Source organism: Lontra canadensis, unplaced genomic scaffold (genome assembly GCF_010015895.1).
Source record: "Lontra canadensis isolate GAN:19392208 unplaced genomic scaffold, GSC_riverotter_1.0 scaffold60, whole genome shotgun sequence".
NCBI lineage: Eukaryota > Metazoa > Chordata > Mammalia > Carnivora > Mustelidae > Lontra > Lontra canadensis.
The window spans coordinates 1,281,346-1,305,124 of NW_022631054.1; positions in this window are offsets into that span (position 1 = coordinate 1,281,346).

Sequence of the window (23,779 nt, forward strand, 5' to 3'; positions counted from 1 at the left end):
GTTGTAACTCGGTTCACTCTTTTGAAATTTTCATAGAAAGGCCTTTCTACCAGTCATTGAATTTGGCAAAGAAGCAGGTGCTGCTGGGACTAGGGGAGAGGAAGGAACAAAGGAAGAGAAGTTATGGCACTGACCCCCAAGCAGTTTTAGGTGGGAATGTTCAGGATATATGTGGAGCAGTGGCATGGGGAAGGAGGCTTTAAAATATTTATAAGATAATATGAAATGAATGTAACTAACTCACAGTTATACCTCATTTTCCCAGCAACTATGTTCTGAAAATTGATTATCAATATTTTTATTTGTAAGGCCTTGGGGGCTCATAGAAATCAGTAAGAAAAAAAATATATAACTTAGTAGGAAAATAGGCAAAGGATATAAATAAACAGTTCACCATCACTTTTAAAAAATTACAAGTGAAAAACCTATAAAGGGATGTTTATCCTAATATTTAAAGCAATGAAAGGGCACCGGGGTTGTTCAGTAGGTTAAGCGTCTGCCTTCGGCTCAGGTCCTGATCCTGGGGTCCTACACCAGGCTCCCTGCTCAGCGGGGAGTCTGCTTCTCCCTCTTCATCTGCTTCTCCCCCAGCTCATGCACTCTGTCTTGCTCTTTCTCTCTCAAATAAATAAATAAATAAAATCTTAAAAAACCCCAAAGAGATGCAAATCAAAATAACACCTGTAAGACTGCCAAACATTTAGAAATTTGATAATACCCAGGCTGAATAAGGTGGGTAAATACATTTCTTATACTGCTGGTGGGAATGCGATTTGGAATATCCTTTTTGCAGGGCAATTTCGCAAGAGATATCAACATTCTAATGCACATGCCATTTGACCGAACAATTCTGCTTATAGGAATTTATACCCTAGGGACATATATTCCCAATGTATTTTGAGATATCTATATTAGGATGTTCACTATAGCACTGTTGGTAACAGCCAAAACCTGGAAACAAACTGAGCATTCATCAGTAGTGCCACAGTAGGAATGCTGAGAACACCGGGAGTAATAAACAGTGAGAAAAGTAACTGCTAATATTTATTGAGCATTTACTATGTGGTGGATAGTTGCTGATGCTTTATGCACGTATCTCATTTACACTGTGTGACGATTCTGCGGTAGGTATTGCTACTTACCCATTTTATAAATGAGGAAAATAAGACTCACAGAGGTTAAGAGGCTTGTCTAAAGTCACACAGTAGGTAACAGAATAGGATTCCCAGACAGGCAGTCTGGTTCCAGAGCTCATGGACTTGCTCCCATGCTCACTTGTGTGAGTGCTTCTCTTTCTCTCTCTCATACATACACACACGCCAGAACACTCTGCATCAGTTAAAAGGAGTTAGTCAGAATTGTACATGTTGACATGGAAAGATCTCGAAGACGGATTACTAACTGTAATTCCACGTTGGAATAACATACTTCAGACACCCCCTTCCCTTTGTGTTAATAAAAAAGTAGATATGGCAGTAGATCATTATTTTTCTTTATATTTAAAAAGTAGTAAATAAAAGCATCGGGGAAATTATCTGAAAAGGAAAGGACTCCAGTCCAAATATAAATTCTTTCCTAATGTAAAAATTACCACCATTTTGTTTGGGAAGAGGGCTGGTCAATGTACCTTTCAGTTGTGGGTTTTCCTAAACTGATTTCCTCAGGGTAGTAAGGGAAAGAATGGGGGGAGGGGAGTAAGACAGTCTTGAAGGTCAAAGTAAGATCTGGCCTTAAAAGTGAGAGGAGGAGCCTTTGCAGATTTGTTTATAAGAAGAAGTGATTGATACAATTCAATTTTTTTGAGGAGGAGTGTTCCAAGGGCTGTGTGTGGGATAGAACGAGCGGAGGAAACATAGGAAGAACGTGTGCGGGCGTTATATCGCAGTGTGAACAGAAGGTTGGGAAAGTCTGGACCCACATGCTGGGTGTGAATTTCATTAGGAAAGGCAGCGCAGCTGGTGTGTTTCCGGAGGAAACCCCATTTAGCGTAGGGCACTCTGCGCGTCTGGCAGCTGCCTGTCCAGTTTCACCTCTCGCTGTTCTTTTGTATTCTGATGGCTTCCCCCTCTCAGGTCCTTCTCATAATGTGGCTGGGCTACTGTTCTGTTCTCACAGGTTTTCCCTCTAATGTCCCTTCTCCTCTAATTCATCATGCCCAGCCCCACTGGTTTGAGATGTCTATATAAATCTATATTTTCTACTGACTTTTCAGCCCACTTCCTTCAATACATTCATAGTTAAACTTCAGGAAGGAATTCATGCAATTTCAGGTGAGTTACTGCCTTGTCATGGATGTTGGCCCCACCCATCCCAAATCCCTATTCATTCATTCAACAGGGTACTGAACATCAACCATGTACCAGGGGTCGATACAGCAGTGGATACTGAGGATACTTCCTTGTGGGGTGTACATTCCAGCTGGGGGAGACAGAAAACGAGTATCTAGCAGTGTTAAATGTCTAAGAGAAAAGCAAAGTAGGATCAAGGGGACAGGAGTCCTGGGGTGGTAGGGAAGGTTGTTATTATATAGGGAAGGACTTTTTAAGGGACATTTGAGCAGAAACCTCAGAGAAATGAGGAAGAAAGTGAGCCATGTAGCTATGTGGAGGAAGAGCATCCCAAACACAGAGAAGAATTACTTTGTGCAAAGGCCCTAAGGTGAGGTGATGATTCATGTGTTCGAAGAAGAGTAAAGTTAAAATAAAAAAATAAAAAAAAAAAGGAAAGCCCCAGTGCGGCTGAGGATGGGGTGAGAGGGGCTGAGTGGAGTGTGGTATAGTGCGGACTGAGATATGTGGGCCAGTGGTTCTCACTGAGGGTGATTTTACCCTCTACGGGACATCGGGCAACATCTGTAGGTATTTTTGGCTTTCCCGACTGGAGGCTGGGGTGCTACCGGCACCCCATGGGTAGAAGCCTGGGGTGCTGCTCAGTGTATGCTGTGCACAGACCACTCCTCCATAAAGAATTACCTGGCCCAAAGGTCAGCAGTGTCAGGGTTGAGGAACACGGATACAGGGCCCTGTAGACCCGTGCAGGGCCTTTGGATTTTACTCCAAGTGAGCAGGGAAGCGATTAGGGGCTGGGAGCAAAGGAGTGACATGGTCTCAGCTACGTTTTTAAAGTCTCGCTCTGGTTGCTGCATGGAGAGCAGACTGGAGAGGGGCCAGTGCCGAAGCACGGACCCGTCAGGAGGCTTTTGCGGAGATCTGGGCAGGAGATGACAGTAGCTGGAACTAGGGCGCCTCGATAGATGTAGTAAGAAGGCATCTGATTCTGAATGTACTTTGCAGGTCGACCTGAGAAAATCTCCTGATTTCATCAAAAGGAACTATTACCACTTGGCCTTCTCACTGGGCCACCTGTATGCCAAGCTCATTCCCGCCTTTGTTCTTGCTCTTCTCCTCCTGCCTGGCATGCCTTTCTGATTTGGGCAAAGTCCATTCATCTGGATTTCAGGATGTCAATAGAGAACCTTCCTTAAACAACAGAGCCCTTGATTCTCCAAAGCACCTATAGATTTCAGAGTCCACACCTCTCAATTTAATCCTCGATATGTTTTTAACTGTACAAGTATGTACTGAGATACCCTGTTCTATGGGGAAAAAAATGACTGGGTGTTTGCTGTCCCTTTATTAAAATGGTACTGGCTGTAGTAGCCATCCCTTCTGGCAGAACAAGAACTCAAATGTTTAAACTGAAAGCATAGGGAAGGAAGAAACAAAATTGCCATTATTTGCAGATTACATGATTATGTATATGGAAAATCCAACCGAATCTACATTTAAATGGAATGAGGAGGAGTTTGCAAAATTTTTTAGACTGCAAAATCAATGTATAAAAATCAATTATGTTTCTATATATTAGCAACAAAGAGTTATAAATGAAATTTGAAAAGATAAACTGTTTATAATTGAAACAAAAAATGTAAAGTACTCAGGAATAATCCTAGCAAAAGATGTACAAGACACTTATGGGGAAAATTATAAAAATTCACTGGAAGACACTTAAAATGACCCAAACAAATGGAGACTTAGACTATGTTTGTGACTTGGAAATCTCTATATTATATAAATTTCATTTATTCCCAAATCAACCTATAGATGAAGCAAAATTCCAGTGTAAGCCCCAGAAAGTTTTTAAAAAATAAACTTGACAAGCCGATGCTAAAATTTGTATGAAAAATGCAAAGACCAAGAATAGGCACGTCATGCTTGAAGGGAAGAACAATGCTGGGATAATTGCCCTATCAGGTATCAAGCTATAGTAACTTAAAAAGTATGATATTAGCTTTGGGATAAACCTTATTCTTGAGAACCAATTGCTAGCATCTCTTACCAACTTCGCATTCTGTGACATCATGTTGGTAGCTTGCACCTGGTCATAGTGGGAGTATTTATAACATACAAATCGGCAGTGCTACAGATCAGGTCTTTTTGTGTGTTTTGGAGAGGTGAGAGTAGAGCTGGTTGTGAAATATCTACCAGCATACCACTGAGTGAAAGCAAACAGAGATTCCCCAAACAGATCCACACATTTGTGAACACCTGTTATATGACAGATGGGTCTATCAGGTCAATCAAGAAGGGATGGACATGTCATGAAATAGTGCTGGGAAAATCAGGTATCTATATGGGAAAAAACCCAAACAAACCCCAAATCGATTCCCTACCTCACACCAAACCCCCAAATCAATTTTAATTAAATATTTAGGTGGAAAAGGCAAAAATATAAGACTTTTAGAAGTAAATGTGGGAGAAAGCCATTATGATTTCAGAATAGGAAAAGATTTTTAAATAACAGAAGACTGATAACATTTGACTACATTAAAATAACAAAACTTCTGTTGATTAAAAGGCATCATAAAGAAAGTGAAATTCAAAACTTCCCCCAAAAATAATGTTTTCAACACACACAAGTAAAAAAGAATTTCATCTAAAATATTAAAAAATATCTATGAATCAATAAGAAAAAGATACAACAGAAAAAATGGACAATAGACTTGAATTGGATTTTCTCTTTTGTGAAATAGTACATGGCCCATAAACATTTCTTTCTTATTTAATAGCCACAGAAATGCAAATTAGAACCACAGTGAGATAAAATTTCATACTCATCAGATCAAGCAGTTTTAGAGTCTGCCAACATCAAACACTAGGGAGGATCTGGAGCAATGGTAACTCTCTTGAGAGGGCAGGAGCATAAATTCATATAACCATTTCAGAAAACAGTTTGTACTTCACAAATACTCCATACTCCATGCCCCAGAAATTCTACTTCTATGTATGCACCCATCCTAGAAAATCTCTTACATAAGTTCATAAGGTGACATGCATGATGATGCTCATGGCAGTGTTGTTTGTTACTGCAAAAACTGGAAATGTCCATCAAAAGCAGCATTTAAGAATAAATTTTTGTATATTAATTCAATAGACTAGTATGCAATAGTAAAAATGAATGATGTACAGTCTCATGTATTACTACAGACAAATCTGGAAAGCATAATGTTGAGCAATAGAAGTGAGACCCAGAAGAATGGACACAGCAGGACTCCCTTTACACAGAATTCAAAAGCAGTCAAAACTAAAACATATTGTAAAAATAACAATACATTGTTTAGGAAATCATTCATATCTAGTAAAGCCACAGAGAAAAAGCAAGAGAATACTTATTACAATGGTTGGCAGAATAATAACTCTGGATGGAGGAAGAAGGTAGATGCAACCAGGGAAGTGTCTTCCAAAGTTTCATTAACTTGGGTTATCAGTGAATGTTGTTCACTTTATAATTATTCTTCAAATTCTACATGTATATATTATACATTCTACAACATTTTACACTAAAACAAATGAAAAAAGGATATCAAGTGTCTAACATATGCAAAGGCACTGTAATTGCATGCTTAAGACTGACTCAAATTCTACTACCACTCTGCTGAAATTACTTTCACTGGGGTCAAAGACTACTGTTACTAATCTAAAAAACATTTTCATTCCTTATTTTCTTTGACATCTCAGTAGCATTCAACACTGCTGACCATCCTCTTTCCTTGAAAAAGTGTCTCACTTTGGCTTTCATGAAACCATGGTCTCCCACCATTCCTTCTCAATTGCTTTCAAAATGGCTTGTCTCCCACTACCTAACCATTAAATGTTGGAGCTTCTCAAGGTTCATCCCTAGACTCTTGGTATTTCATACTCTGCTCTCTCTCTCTCTAGACATTCACATCCATGCCCATGGCTTCAATTATCACCTGTACATCAAAGACTTAGATCTCCAGCTCAGACCTCTCTTATGGGTTCTAGGTTGAGGTATCCCATTATCTAGTCAACACCTCTAGTTGATGTTCAAAAGTCTCTCAATCTTAACCTGTTAAAAATGAAACTCATGCTGGCACAAAAACAGATACATAGATCAATGGAACAGAATAGAGAGCCCAGAAATAGACCCTCAACTCTATGGTCAACTAATCTTCAACAAAGCAGGAAAGAATGTCCAATGGAAAAAAGACAGCCTCTTCAACAAATGGTGCTGGGAAAATTGGACAACCACATGCAGAAAAATGAAATTGGACCATTTCCTCACACCACACATGAAAATAGGCTCAAAATGAATGAAGGACCTCAATGTGATAAAGGAATCCATCAACATCCTTGAGGAGAACACAGGCAGCAACTTCTTCGATCTCAGCCACAGCAACTTCTTCCTAGGAACATCGCCAAAGGCAAAGGAAGCGAGGGCAAAAATGAACTATTGGGACTTCATCAAGATCAAAAGCTTTTGCACAGCAAAGGAAACAGTTAACAAAACCAAAAGACAACTGACAGAATAGGAGAAGATATTTGCAAATGACATATCAGATAAAGGCCTAGTATCCAAAATCTATAAAGAGCTTATCAAACTCAATACCCAAAGAACAAATAACCCAATCAAGAAATGGGCAGAGGACATGAACAGACATTTCTGTAAAGACATCCAGATGGCCAACAGACACATGAAAAAGTGCTCCACATCACTTGGCATCAGGAAAATACAAATCAAAACCACAATGAGATACCACCTCACACCAGTCAGAATGGCTAAAATTAACAAGTCAGGAAATGACAGATGCTGGTGAGGATGCAGAGAAAGGGGAACCCTCCTGCACTGTTGGTGGGAATGCAAGCTGGTGCAACCACTCTGGAAAACAGCATGGAGGGTCCTCAAAAAGTTGAAAATAGAGCTACCCTACGACCCAGCAATTGCACTACTGGGTATTTACCCTAAAATTACAAACGTAGTGATCCGAAGGGGATGTGCACCCGAATAGCAGCAATGTCCACAATAGCCAAACTATGGAAAGAACCTAGATGTCCATCAACAGATGAATGGATAAAGAAGATGTGGTAATATATATACAATGGAATACTATGCAGCCCTCAAAAGAAATGAAATCTTGCCATTTGTGATGACATAGATGGAACTAGAGGGTATTATGCTTAGCGAAATAAGTCAATCAGAGAAAGACAACTATCAAATGATCTCCCTGATATGAGGAAGTGGAGATGCAACGTGGGGGGCTTGGGGGGGTAGAAAAAGAAAAATGAAACAAGACAGGATCGGGAGGGAGACAAACCATAAGAGACTCTTAATCTCACAAAACAAACTGAGGGTTGCCAGGGGGAGGGGGGTAGAGAGAGGGTAGTGGGGTTATGGACATTGGGGAGGGTATGTGCTATGGTGAGTTCTGTGAAGTCTGTAAACCGGGTGATTCACAGACCTGTACCCCTGGGGCTAATAATACATTATATGTTTATAAACAAATAGAAAAAATATATTAAAAAAAAAGAAAAAAAATGAAACTCATGATTTCCCTCCAAAATGGGCCTTTCTAGTAATCTCAGTGAATGGCACTGCTAGTAGTCCTGGGCAAATGCTACTCTACAAAAGAAAATCCCTCCCCCCCATTCCCAGCCCTCATGTTCCTAAAAGATAAAAGAACATGCTCTCTTTTCTTCCTTGGAAGGGGTTGAAAATGAGGAAAATTATTTTCATTGTAGCTCTACGTAGGAATGAAACCTTTCAAAAAACATCATCTGGAAATTAGGCTTCCTTCATAGAGGGGGCTCAATAAAGTTAGTTCCTTTCCTCTAATTAAGAATTTTTTGAGGGGCACCTGGGTGACTCAGTTGTTAAGCGTCTGCCTTTGGCTCAGGTCATGATCCCAGGGTCCTGGGCTCCCTGCTTGGTAGGAAGCCTGCTTCTCCCTCTTCCACTCCCTTCTTGTGTTCTCTCTCTTGCTGTGTCTCTCTCCATCAAATAAATAAATAAAGTCTTTAAAAAAAGTTTAAAAAAAGTTTTTTGAAATATGACAGTACTACTATATATTTTCTTCTCCCCTTTCAACCCATTGTGCACATTTTTGGACTCTTTCCTTTTCTTTCTATTTTTGTACACAATAGGTTCTTAAATAGTTTGATTTTTTTTCATTTTGTTTCTAATTTTTACCTCATCTCCCCTCATCCACCTTTCCATGACTGAATCAGAAGATGGTATCTCAATCAACAAATATTTATTGAGCACCTACTGTGTGCACTCTGGGACAAAGCATGAGGTAGATAAGGTTCCTTCTATCATGTGTTTTATATTTGGGGCAGGAAGCAAACAGTTAAAAAGTCAGGTAGTAATATGTGCTAATTAGGGAATTAAAATTGGGAAATGTGACCGAGAATGACTACTGGTTACTTCAGACTGGTGGTCCGGAATGGCCTTTTTGAGGATGTTATAGTTACAGTGCAGATCAAATTACAAATTCCACTACATCCCAGAAAGAGTGACTAGTTAGTGTAAAGTACCCGAGATAGAAACAAACTTGGCCATGTTTGATAACTGCATAGAAGACAAGAGAGCAAGTGGTATAAAACAAGAAGAATGCAGGGATTAGAAAACATAGGGCTGTGTACATGCAAAATAAGTTGCAGTTCACTCTTTTATAAATGTATTCTTTTTAATCTACAGAGACATCTTCTTTTTCGTTCTTGGATTTGTTTATCTGTGCTTTTTAAAAAAGATTTTATTATTTATTTATGTATTTATTTGACACAGAGAGAGAGAGAGAGAGAGAGATCACAAGTAGGCAGAGAGGCAGTCAGAGAGGGAGGGGGAGGCAGGATCTCCTCTGAGCAGAGAGCCCAATGTGGGGCTCGATCCCAGGACCCTGAGATCATGACCTGAGCCAAAGGCAGAGGCTTAACCCACTGAGCCGTCCAGGTGCCCCTTATCTGTGTCTTTTTTTCTTGATCAGTCTTAAAAAGGATTCATAATCTTATTAGTTTTCATAAAAAGCCAACTCTGTTTTGCTGATTCTCTGTGAATATTTTCTATTTCATTAATTTCTATTCTTGTCTTTCTTATTTCCTTCTATTTTCTTCAAGTTTAATTTGTTGTTTTTCCTCTAACTTCTTGAGATGGATGAGTTTAAAGCTATAAAATTCCTTCTAAGTTAGCTTTATCTGCACCCCAGGAGTTCTTATATATATATGGTATTTTTCATTATCATTCAGTTAATATTTTTGTTGTCTACTATGATTTGTTCTTTGACCCATGGTTTATACAGAAGTATGCTGCTTGATTTCTAAATGTTTGGGGCAGATGGTGTGTTTCCAGTCACTTTTATCTTATTGATTATTATAATTACACTGTGGTCAGAGAGCATAATATTGTGTGACATTAATCCTGTAAAATTTGTTGAGACTAGTTCTATGGTCTGATACATGGTCAACTTTTATAAATTTTCCATGTGTGCTTAAAAAGAGTATGTTTTCTGTAGTTGTTAGCTTTAATGTTCTATATATGTCCATCAGTGAAATTTGTTGTTATTCAAATATTATATATTCCTACTAGTTTTTTTTCTGTTTGTTATAGCGAATACCGCAACAGAAAGTAAACAAGATACATTGATTGTAAAATTATCTCTGTCCTCAGAGTTCTGCAAATTTTTTGAATTATGCATTTTGAGGCCATTTTATCATGTGCATATAGTTTTTTAAATTCTTATATCTTTCTGATAAATGAAAACTTTTATTATTTTTTTAAAAGACAAGCTTTCTTTTCTTTTTTTTAAAAAAAGATTTTATTTATTTATTTGTCAGAGAGAGAGGGAGAGAGAGCACAAGTAGGGGGAGCAGCAAGCATAGCATGCAGAGGGAGAAGAAGGCTCCCTGCTGAGCAAGGAGCCAGATTCGGAACTTGATCCCAGGACTCTGGGATCATGACCTGAGCCAAGGCAGCCGCCTAACTGACTGAGCTACCCAGGCATCCCCAAAACTCTTATTCTTTTGAAGTAACACCTTTTATCTCTAGAAATCCTATCTCAAAATAGGACAAGAGACATGAAGGATAGAATAAGAAGGCCTAACATGCTTTTAATGAAAGCCCCAGAAGGTGTGGAGAAGCAATTTGGAACAGAGGCACTCTCAGTCATCACCTCTTCAAATATCCTAGTTTGTATATGTTCTATCATTTTATCTCCTCTGCTGCTTTCTGGATAATTTCCTCAGACCTGTCTTTCAGTTCTCTCCTCAGCTGTGTATAATCTGTTAATAAATATGTTCACTGAGTTCTTAATTTGGGTTATTGTATTTTTCAGTTTTAGGAGTTCTGTTTAGTTCTTTTTCAAATCTGTTACAATGCTTTTTATAGATTTTTGTTCCTGCAGATATTTTAAAGCTTATTAAAAAAATTTCTAAATATAGTCTACAAAACTGTTTTGTAGTCTAATAATTGCAATATCTGAAGCTTTTATGGGACCTTGTGTTATCTGTGTTTTCTGTTGGCTATCTCTCAGGGTATTTTGTTATTTTTTATTATCTTTGACTGTTGGTCATTATATTTGAAAAAAAAATTTTTTTTTTTTTAAGATTTTATTTATTTATTTGACAGACAGAGATCACAAGTAGGCAGAGAGGCAGGCAGAGAGAGAGGAAGGGAAGCAGGCTCCCTGCTGAGCAGAAAGCCCGATGTGGGACTCGATCCCAGGACCCTGAGATCATGACCTGAGCCGAAGGCAGCGGCTCAACCCACTGAGCCACCCAGGCGCCCGAAAAAAAATTTTTTTTAAATTAACTTGCATTCTAGGAAAATGGCACCATTAAAAAGGATTTTCCTTTGTTTCTGCAAGGCACCCCAAGACACATTCTGAGCTAAGTTAAAAGTTTGCAGGTCTGCGGACCACCTAAGTGACACAAATTTGAACTGCTCCAAGGTGGGTTTACTTCCAGGTTACACTCACTCTGAAGGTGTAACTCTTTAGGGTTCCAGCTTAAAGAAGGGGAGGGCTTATTCAATTTCTTACTTAGGTTAAATGTTAGGTTTTGATTTCTGTCTCCCTTGCCCTATAAGGCTACCAAAAACTCAGTTTTATTTAAAAAGTATTTCTTCCAGACTGGCAAATGTCTTCAGAGAAAAAGAGGCTTTGAGTGGTTACCTTGCCTTCTAGGTTCTTGTTTTACCATAGAAAACAGATCAACTTTTATATTTATATTATTATCTTACTATTTTGTTAGCTCTTCGATACATTTAAGAAATATAAAAAGAATATTTCTCTCAACTTTTCTACCTCTCCTCAATGGTCCTAATTATCGAGGCTAGCATTACCAGCAATGAAAGTTCCAAGATTAAGCATGATAGGAAGCCAACAGATGACTTTTAAACAGGGGAGGGAGAGAATCAAGTTGGTCACATTCTGTCAGATTGTTTATAAGCAAAAGGGATGCCATATTTAAAACATTAACCAAAAAGAACAGTTTGAATTATGTGAATTTATTATTTGCATGATGTTTGCTTCACATAGACATATGTTCTCTCTCTCTTCTGTCTAGACAATAAGTACTTAAAGATTAGAGATTTTTTTGTTTTGTTTTGTTTTTGAGATTTTTATTTTTAAGTAATCTCTACACCCAATGTGGGGCTCAAACTTACAACCCCAAAATCAATAGTCACGTGCTCTATTGAATGAGCCATCAGACACCTCTAAGATATAGGGATCCTTCTTGGTTGCTGTTGTTGTTGCTTTTAGAGAGAGGGAAAGGGGAGAGGAGTGAGGGACAGAGGGAGAGTGAGAGAGAGAAAATCTTAGACAGGCTCCATGACCAGCACGGAGCCCAATGCAGGGCTCAATCTCATGACCCTGAGATCTTGACCTGAGCCAAAATCAAGAGTTGGGCACTTAACCAACTGAGCCACCCAGGTGCCCTGAGATCCTTCTTGTTTTTAATGAGTGTCCCCTTTCTCTAGGACCTAGAACAAAAATGATAAAATTCCAGTCTTCTTGACTTCTTTATTATCATCCTGGGACTTGAAGACACCTGAGAACTAGATTTTTAGGAATTCATCTCTTCCCTTATCTCCCACCTACTTGTGGTAGGGCATTAGCTGAATACCTTAAGCAATGAAAATTACTGTATTGTTTTTGAATGAACACTACTTTATATCAACTTTAGGATTTAATCAGAGTAAAAGTATATACAAGTCGATAAATACAGAGTTTGATACTGTTCAGTTATGTCCAACTTAGAAGTCAGACTTTCCTCATATACTCATGGTTGACAGATGTATAAATTGGGGAAAATTTTTAAAATATGCACCAAAGCCACTGTATTTTATACAACTTTGATCCATTAATTCCATGTTTATGAACTTGTGTTAAATATAATTCATGGGTGTTCACAAAGATTTAGCTACTTGGATGGTTATTATGAGAGGGGAAAATAAAAACTTAAAATCCCATCAAAAGGGGATTAATAACTGTATCTTCATATAATAGAATACCCTATTTAATGATATAAAAATGTTAACAATAAGATGATAAAAGTAATTTATGAAAGAACAAATATAGCAAGATCTTTTTTGGTAAAAAAATATATATGTAGGGGCGTCTGGGTGGCTCAGTTGTTAAGCATCTGCCTTTAGCTCAGGTCATGATCCCAGGGTCCTGGGATCGAGCCCCGGATCAGGCTCCCTGCTCAGCGGGAAGCCTGCTTCTCCCTCTCCCACTCCCCCTGCTTGTGTTCCCTCTCTCACTGTGTGTCTCTTTGTCAAATAAATAAATAAAATGAGTATTAGAGAGGGCACGGATTGCATGGAGCACTGGGTGTGGTACAAAAACAATGAATACTGTCATGCTGAAAATAAATTAAAAAAATGATAAAAAAAATCTTATATATATATATATATATTCATAAAACCTAGAAGGATCTAAAAATGTTAACAGCATTACTTTTGGGAGGTAGGAGAACAGTGGTTTTTCATTGGCTTTGCTTATTTTTTTCCCCTGCTGAGTATTCTATAATGAAAACATATTAGTTTTATAATAAGAAAAAATTGATTATAAAATACACTAGAGTTCCTTTCCCTATAAATAAATAGGCCAACTCAGACCAGCTATTTCTAGGTCCAATCCATCTATCACTGATGAACAAAGAGGTCTATATTCTCCTAATTCCATCTTCTTTCCATGCTCGGTTTATATACAGCTTTTCTCAGCTTTTTGACCACCCAGAATAGAGTAACATTCACCCATCAGCACTGAGTAGGTGACTCATAATATGTATTTCTTGAACTGAACTGAGTGCTAATAGCCAGAAATTTACCCACATAAATTGGAAACTGAATGTAGTATACTGGGGCCCCTGGATGGTAGAGCGACTGACTTGGTTTTGGCTCAGGTCATGATCCTGGCGTCTTGAGATCGAGCCCTGGGTCAGGCTCCAACGTCAGTACAGCATCTGCTAAAGTTTCTTTCCCTCTCCCTCTGCCCCTCCCCATGCTCTTTCACTCTCTCTCTCTAAAATAAATACATCTTAAAAAAAAAAGAATGTCATATACTTACAATGTGATTGTTTTCGACCAAGTAATCTCCTGTTTAAACTATCCTTACGACATGACATTATCTCTCATATGCAAACTAAATAAAAATATTTTGAGAGAATACCCAAAGGGAATGTCATTATTATAACAACTTCATGTATTTTCCCTAGAGGGTCTATTGTATATTTAGTAGTTCTGTGTAGTGCTGGTCAGTAAGGCCTAATTGCCTCTGCTGCTTCATTGTCTTTGTGGTATGGAGAGAATCGAACTGCCCCCAATCCTTTACAGAAAAAAAATGAATGGCTGTAATGAACTGGAATTTCCAGGAAAAACATACCAGCTCAATCCAAGACCCCGTGGGATTACTGCACTGATGTCATTTTTAATATGCCTTATTCTTCCCCTCTGGTTGACGCAACCTCTCTCCTCACTGGCTCACTGTTTTCCCTTAGAGAGCAGACCGTCTCTGTGAATGACTGGCTCAGGGAGCATGTGCAGGACAAGCCCAGAGCCTCCCTCCATGGGAACATAAGAGAAGAAACTAAAGAATGGCTGAGAACAGTGGCTGAATGGAACAGGTCATGCTGCTTCTCGAGGCTGAAAAGGCCAATCCTTTAAGAGAGACGATGAGAGCACCTAACCGGGTTTGACCCCACAGGCCGTTTGTGTGCAGAGAGGGCTGGGAAATGCAGCTCTGCGCAGAAGGGCAGTGAGATGGCAGGGCTGTGTTCCAGACACACTTATTCACTCATCTGCTTGATTCAATTTTATTTGTACAAAAGGTCTGTTGAGGTAATGGGCAGACTAAGCCTTTAGCAATCATGGGCTCTGTAAATAGAACCTCAATGGAAGACTGAATCAGCTGATGTCCCCTTCAGTGCTGTTTCCATTTGCAGAACTGGAAGTGGCAATAGGGGGAATGAATCACTCTTACTATATTTAAATGCCTTCTTTACAAAAATAGCAATCACCATAATAAAACAGGCTCAGTGATACCTACTAACAAACAATAAAAATGCCTTCCTGTAAAGAGAATGAACATTATATTATTTATGGTCATGGGTGAATAGTAAGCATCATAAATCAAGGCATCAGCTATGGGGTCTTCCTTTTCTTTATCACCAGATGAAGAACCAAGCCTTTCTTCACCTGCTTATTATATGACTAGTACTCCAAAATAATTTTTTAAAGAAAGATTTTATTTATTTGAAAAAGAGTTAGTAAATGTGACTGAGAGAGAGAGAGAGAGAGAGAGAGAGCGAGCAGAAGAGGAGCAGGGGGAGAGGGAGAAGCAGACTCCCCACTGATCAGGGAGCCCGACCAATGGGAGCCCAATGTGGGGCTTGATCCCAGGAACCCAGGATCATGCATGACCTGAGCTGGAGGCAGATGTTTAACTTACTGAGCCACCCAAGTGCCCCTCCAAAATAACTTCTAAATATCCAGTCAATTACTTCTCAACAATTATGTATTACCTACTAGTTTCTTTACGTAGTATATTCATTTATTTTAAAAGGAAGATCTCAAAAGAATCAAGATTTTTTTTTTCCTGTGAATTATGGGAGAAGTAAATGGTCAGAAAGTCAGGGTAAATACTATATTCTCCTTGTACTACTTCAAATTTCACTACAATATCTTTAAATCACAAATCAGGAAGACTTTATGTAATCACTGTTCTACCCCAAAAGGTTTATTATTGTTGGTTATTATGTCTTTAACACATAGCTTTAAAGTTGAGAGATGACTAGGAAATAAGCCTAGAGATTTTAAACTACCTTAAGATTTTGCCAGAAATCCAACAAATATAGAAGTATGGAATATCTCTATTTCCTTTTTATATTGAGAAAAAAATTTAACATTTGAAAATCAGTTATTGCAAATCACTGTATTAACAGAATAAAGAAGATCACTTGATCATCCCTATAGATGAGGAAAAAACAATTGATAAAATTCAATACCCAATCATAGTGACTCTCAGCAAATCAGAAATAGAAAAAAAAGCCTTACTCAGCATGAAAAATAACATGAAACAAAAGCCTACAGCTAACCTAATAAGTATTCAGTGAAAGACTAAATGCTTCCCCTTCAAAACTAGGAATGACAATTCAATATCATACTAGAGGTTTTAGATAAGGCAGGGGGAAAAAAGCTTAAGTATTAGAAAAGAAGAAGTCAACCTGTCTTTATTTGCAGACAACATACTTGCGTTTATAGAAAACCCTAAGGAATCTACCAAAAACCATTAGAACTAAAATGAATTTATCAAAGTCACAAGATACAATAACAGAAAGATCCTTCCTCTTAACTCTTTTAAGACCAGTTACTAATCAAGGTGTTACTGTACACATACATGTAAACACTAACATAATTTCTATTCTTCTATTGAAATACCACTAGCTTCACCTGAAATTGTGGCGAAGAGGAAGAAAACAGCAAGATGTGAATCCTGACTCTTCACTGTATATGTAAAAAGCACAATGGCTGATTGCCTAATAAAGTTACACATTTAATCTTTTAATAGGCAAGCACATTTCACACTGGATAAAACCTCACTAACACAACCCAGATATATGTACCCTACCTAGAGCCTACCCAAATAAATGGCAAATGCTCTAGTTCAGTACAACTTATCTCTAATGGTAGAAAGCAAAACTTGAAAGAGTACTGACGGTGCATTAGTAAAGTCTAGTGGCATTTACATCTTTATGGAAGAAACTTGGGGTTATCATCAGGGATTCTACATACAGTTTTTTAAGTAGCTATAATCCAGGTTTTACCAGAAATATCAGGAATAATAGGATAACTAGCATTGCTAAATTAACAAGTATTTATTGAGCCTACTCTTGAATACCACAGTCCTAAAATATAGCCAGTCTACCAACACTAGACAGGGCACAGGCAGAAAAAAATTATAGCAGGAACTTTAGGTAGCTTCATTGTGATGAGCTAAATCAAGGACACTGCTAGCAAAGTAGAAAAAATTATGACTTTAATGTAGAACATTGTACTGCAATGGCACAGCTGGAAAGCAACCGCAGAAAAACCATTCCATGGTAGCTACCTCAAATGTGAAGGTTCTTTATGAAGATCGTAAGTTTAAAAGACAAAGTTGCAAATACTGTTAGACTTTGCTAATAATAGTAACTATGACTTCAGACTATAGTGTCTGTCTTTGAGAAACAACAGGCGCTATGGTATTGGGGGCATATCAGTCTTTTTCAGTTAAATGGGCCTGCAGAGATAAAAATGTACTGTCCTCACTGCCTACTTATTGTTTTTAATCCACTGTATGTAAATTATGACCTTGGAATTGTTTTTGCTAATGAAAGATACTGTGATTATCTATGCAACCTTGTCTTACGATACCTCTTGTGGCCCAGAGTACATAATTGCAAGATGAATGGCCCCAGGTTGTGTTTATGGTCTATTGACAACTGAATTATGGTGCTACTGAGGGTAATGCAGTATGGCATCATGAACTTGAACTAGTCATGTGGTATCTCTGGATCTGAGCATTTTCACTAAATACCTAATACATAACACCTAACAGCCAAATTCATAGGGTTATTATGAAGATTAAATGGGATGCCTGGCACATAGAAGATGCTATATATGTACACATGCATACTTATTCTCTATGTCTCTCTCTTTCTCTCACATACATACGAGGTTAATAGTTGAGTTTGATTTATTGGCCTCCATAACCTAGTCCAAGGATAGAGTGTTGTAATTGGCCTCACTTAATTTTAGTGCGGCCAGCAACGACATGAACAAAAATATCAATTCTGGCGTCAGTCAGTAGTTGGTGGAGGGTTCCTCCACTGCAGGCATTTTCTTCGATCCTTTCACTATACAGTTTTGATCTTTATCTCAGTGGTTCAGAGGGTTTCACTCTTGTTTCACTATCGGGAAGAGGCACAAATGAGAAAGATTAGCAAAGAAGGAATTTAAACAGTAGGGCAGTTAAAAAGCTTATAGGCAAGACTCAGTAACTGGATACAGCCCTGTGCAACCATGGAACCTTAATAAATCACCATCTGGATAGCTTTAGCCCTTTTTTTGAAATTCCTTTTTGACTCCCTGCCATCCTAAGAACAATGAATTGATTTATCTAGATGTATGACAATCACTTTATTTTTTTAAAAAAGATTTTATTTATTTATTTGAGACAGAGAGAGAGAAAGCACAAGCTGGGGCGGTGGTAGGTGGGGAGGCAGAGGGTGAGGGAAAAGCAGACTCCCTGCTGAGCTGGGAGCCTGCCTGATCAACCTGGAGATCATGACCTGTTTCTAAGGCTGAGGCCCAACCATCTGAGCAACCCAGGAGCCCTGACTATTACTTTAAATACAGTTCTAGTTTTTAACTATTTAAAAGCCATGTCTGAAGTGACCCTTCTTTAAAGAAGGAACCTACTATCAACATGTAAGATCCTTAGAAAAGATGTTACAGACTTTCACTTAAAACTAGAGAGGGATGCCTGGGTGGCACAGTTGGTTAAGTTTCTGACTCTTGATTTTGGCTCAGGTCATGATCTCCGGGTTGTGAGATCAAGCCCTGTGGGGGGCTCTGCACTGGGCATGGAGTCTGCTTAAGATTCTCTTTCTCCCTCTGCTCTTCCTTCCCCACTCACATGCTCTCTCTCTGTCTTAAAAAAAATTTGGAGAAACAGGGATCACATTTACCTCCTTGCCTTAAACAACTAAATAATGGGCAAAATATATAAAGCAATGTTTTTCAGACATTGGTTGATAGACAATGCCGGCCTATGATCTGTTTAAAAAAAAAAAAAAGAGAAAGAGAGAGAGAGAGAGAGAAATAAAGTGAGCCCTATGATTGTACTAGCTTATTGCCTGAAGGCAGTTTCCAGGATGTGGTATAAAGAAGGTGAGCCCAAACAGAGCTCACTGAGTTGAGGAGACTGTGATTAGAGCTCCGGGGTGCCAAGTGCCTAGAATTTTTGGCAAAAAGAGCCAGAGTGAATGGTGCTACACAGAGAGAAGAAGGGAGGGACAGCACATACTCTACAACCTCATCTGTAGACAAGCCTCCCTAGAGTCTTTCGCTGAGCACAGATTTGCACAAGTGTGAGAGGAAACTACATGAGACTATTGTAAAGGAGTAAGCAGAACAACTCCCAGAGTTCACAGAGGACTGGAAATAGTTTGTGTTCGTATCAGTCGGAGTAGAAGGACCCTGTAATACTCAAGGAATTAGAATCCTCAAAGGGTATTGCCATAGTAGTAGGAACTAAATAAAGGCTGCTCTAGACCCCCATAACAAAACATAAAAGCAGTCCCTGAGAGGATCAAACTGATTCCAGGTAATTTAAGTACATTCCACAGCAAAATATGGCAACCAAGAATATAAAATAAACAATGTTCACTATTCAATAAAAAATTTCCAGGCATGTAAAGAAACTTGTTAACTAGGAAAAAACAATATAAATAAAAACATACCCAGAAATACCAGGGATGAAAGAACTGGCAGACAAGGATATTAAAATACCTTTAACAAATACATTCCACATGTTCAAGAAGTAGTGGAAAATCAGGAAAGGAGAAAGAAGACTTTTTTAAAAAGATGTTAAACATCTAGAGACTAAAATATAATATCTGAAATTAAAAATATGCTGAGTTAGATTAAAAAATAGATTGGGAACTTCAGAAGAAAAGATCAGTGAACTTGAAGACACAGCCTTAGAAACCATCCAAAATGAAGCACAGAGAAATAAAGACAGAAAAAAAATGAGCAGAGAATCAGTGAGCAACAGTGGGACAATATCAAGCAATCTAACATTCACGAATTTAGAGTTCCAAAAGGAAAAGAGATCTGGGGAGGAAGGGGACAGGAAAAAACCTTTGAAGAAATAAAGGCTAAAAATTTTCCAAATTTGATAAAAACTATAAACCCACAGATCCAAGGAGTGCAAATCCACACAGAATAAATAGAAAGACAATGATTCCAAGAAATATCATGATCAAATTGCTTAAGTGATAGAAAGAGAATCTTAAAAGTAGCTAGAGGGAAAAAAGACCATTACAGAGGAACAAAGATAAGAATTACAGTAAAGGGAGCCTAGGTGGCTCAGTCTGTTAAGCATCTGCCTTCTGCTCAGGACATGACCCCAGGGTACAGGGACTGAGTCCTGCATTGTGCTCCTTGCTTAGTGGGGAGCCTGCTTCTCCCTCTGCCTGCTGCTCTGCCTGCTTGTGCACACTCTCTCTCTGACAAATAAATTAAATCTTAAAAAAAAAAAAAAAGAATTACAGCAAATTTCTTATCATAAACTATTCAAGCCAGTGGCCAATGGCTAGACACCTTTAAAGTACTAGAAGAAAAAAGCCTGTCAACTGAGAATTCTTTACTCAGTAAAAAGGTCTCTCAAATTAGGATAAAGTAAAGCCTTCCAAACAGAAAAACACTGAAAGAGTTAATTCCGGCATCCCTATACTACCAAAAATGTTAAAGGAAATTCCTTGGGCTAAAAGAAATTGATTAAAGATGGAAACACAAAGAAATAAAGAGGTCTCCAACAGTAAATAAACAGTAAATAAGTAGGTAAACATAAAAGTCATGTTTTCTCATTTTTCAATATGTTTAAAAAATAACTAAATAAAAAACAATTATAGTAAATAAAATATGATAATAGTACAAGGAACAGGAGGGGAGAAATGGAAGTATGTACTTTCAAAGTTCTTACTATACATGAAGTGATACGGTATTATTTGAATATAAATGTGGGTAAGTTAAAGATGTTTATTATAACCATGAAAGCAATTACAAAAAAGGATAGAATGGAGCTGCCTCAGTGGCTCTGTTGGTTAGGCATCTGCCTTCAGCTTAGGTCAGATCCCAGGGTTCTGGGATGAAGCCCCAGATCAGGTTCCCTGCTCATCAGGGAGTCTACTTTTTCCTCTGTCCCTCCCCCTGTTTGTGGTCTTTCTCTCTCAAATAAATAAAATCTTAAAAAAAAAAAAAAAAGGATAGGACAAAGATAAAAAGGACATAAGCCAATAATGAAGATAAAGTCATAAATAAGAAATTTGAATAATCTAAAATTGGGCAAAAAAGAGAAAAAAAGGAACAAAAGTCAGGACAAATAGAAAACAAATAGAATTGATCAGCTTTTTATATCCAACCTTACCGATAATTATAATAAATGTTAATTGTAAATGTCTCAATTAAAAGGCAGAAATTTTCACACTGAATTAAAAAGCAAGACCCAATTAAATGCATTGTATAAGAAACTCACTTTAAAAATAAAGACATACATGGGTTAAAAGCAAAAGGTTGGAAAAGATATACCATGCAAACAATAACCATAAGAAAGCTATAATGACTATATCAACATTGGGTAGTCTTCGGAACAAGGAATATTATCAGGGAAAAAGAAAATCATTTCATAGTAATAAAGGGGTCAATTCATCATGAGGATATACAATCCTAAATGTGTATGTACCTAGCATCAGAGTTTCAAAACACATAAAGCAAAACTGATAGAACCAAAAATTGATAAAACAAGTAGACAGAAAAATTAATAAAGATGTAAAACACTGCCCATCTGATATTATATATCTCTATCTATATCCATATCTATACCACTCTACCCAGTAACAACAGAATATATGTTTTGGATCATAAAATAAGTCTTAATAAATTTAAAAGAATTAAAATCATGCAAACTATACATTTTCTGAGTGTAAGAAAATTATACTTATAACACAAATCTATAAGGAAAATCCCAAGTATGTGGAAAGAAAACAGCATACTTCAAAATAGCTCAGGGGTCAAAGAAGGAAGTCACAAGGGAAAGTAGAAAATATTTTGAACTGAATGAAAACAAAAATGTTACTTATCAAAATTTATGGGATATAGCTAAAGCCATACTTAGAGGAAAACTTATAGCATTAAACCACATATATTAGAGAAGAAGACAGATCTCAAATCATTAGACTCAGCATCTACCTTAAGAAGCTAGAAAAAGAAGAGCAAGTGAAATATAACAAAAGGAAGGAAATAATGAAGATGAGAATGGAAATCAATAAAATAAAATGCAGAAAAAGTATAGAGAAAAATCAATGAAATAAAAAGCTGGTTCTTTGAAAAAAAACAGTAAAATTGATGAAATTATTAATAATAAGAATGAAAGATCCTATGGCCAATGAAGTAAACAACTTAGATGAAATGGACAAATCCCTGGAAAGACAAGCTATCAGAGCTCACTCAAGAAGAAATAATTTGAATAGCCCTTTATCTATTAAAGAATGTAAGCTCTTGGCATAAAAGCTTTCCATAGAGAAAACAACAGACCCAGATGATTTTAGTGGTGTATTCTACTAAAAATTCAAAAAAAGAAATAAAACCAATGGTCTATAAACTTCAGAAAATAGAAAAAGGAAATTCTTACCTACCCATTTTTTGAGGCCAGAATTACTATACCAAAACCACACAAGGCTATTATAAAAAGAAAAAAAAAAAAACACAGAGAAAAGACATTAAAGATAAAGAACAACACATGGAGGAAGACAAATTCAGTGAACACAGCAGAAAACATGGAGAGAGAAAATGGCCAGAGGACTGACACTGACTGTGCCTCTCGAGTGCAAACCCCTATATAGTGTTTCATAGCAAGAACTTGGAGCCAGACTCCTTGGGTTCAGGTCCTAGCCCCACTACTTACTAAGTAAGTTACATAATTTTGGACCAAGTCACCTAACTTCTCTGTACTCCAATGTCCCTGTTTTTTGTTTGTTTTTTAAGATTTTATTTATTTATTTGACAGGCAGAGATTACAAGTAGGCAGAGAGGCAGGCAGAGAGAGAGAGAGAGGAGGAAACAGGTTCCCCGCTGAGCAGAGAGACCAACGTGGGGCTCGATCCCAGGACCCTGGGATCATGACCTGAGCCGAAGGCAGAGGCTTTAACCCAGGCGCCCCCAATGTCCCTGTTTTTAAGTGGAGATAGTAATAGAATTCCCCTCATATGGTTGTTACAAAAATTGAATGAATAAATACATTTCAAATGCTTCTAATAGTACCTGGCACATAGTGAACACTATACAAGTGTGTGTTGGAATTACTATTATTATTCATATTATATTAGTTGGTTGTCACCTTTATTAAGCCATGATATGTGTCCTCAAAATGAACAAAGCAGCACAAGAAGTGACTATTCCCATGGAGTTAGTTCCCTGTGGCTGGCATAACAAATCGCTTCCTGGCTTAAAACCACAGAAACATACTCTCTCACAGGTCTGGAGGCTGGGATTTCAATACCAGTTTCACTGGGCTGAAATCAAGGGGCTAGCAAGGCTGCATTCTCTCTGGAGATCCTTAGGGAGAATCCACTCCTGGTCTCTTCTGAGTTGTCGGCTGCCAACGTTCCTTGGCTCATGGCTGCCCCCCTCTAATCTCTGCCTCTGTGTTTATATTGCCTCCTCATCTCTGTGTGTCAAATCTCCCTCTGTCTCTTAGAATGACATCTGTGGTTGGATTTAGGGCCTATCCAGAAATCCAGGATAATCTCCACCAGTCAAGATCCTTAATTTAATCATGTCTGCAAAGACTCCTTTTCTTTATAATGTAACATTTATAAGTTCCAGATACTAGAACCTAATTATCTTTGGATAGCCATTATTCAACCTATCTGGGTTGAATGGGGTAGATGGATCTTGTGTAGAAATTACAACATATATAACATTTTTTTAAAGTACACTTAGCTCTCTCTACAACAAACCTGTTAGAATATGCAACCAGGGGCACCTGGGTGGCTCAGTGGGTTAAAGCCTCTGCCTTCATCTCAAGTCATGATCTCAGGGTCCTGGGATCAAGCCCCACATCGGGCTCTCTACTCAGTGGGGAGCCTGCTTCCTCTTCTCTCTCTGCCTGCCTCTCTGTCTACTTGTGGTCTCTGTCTGTCAAATAAATACATAAAAA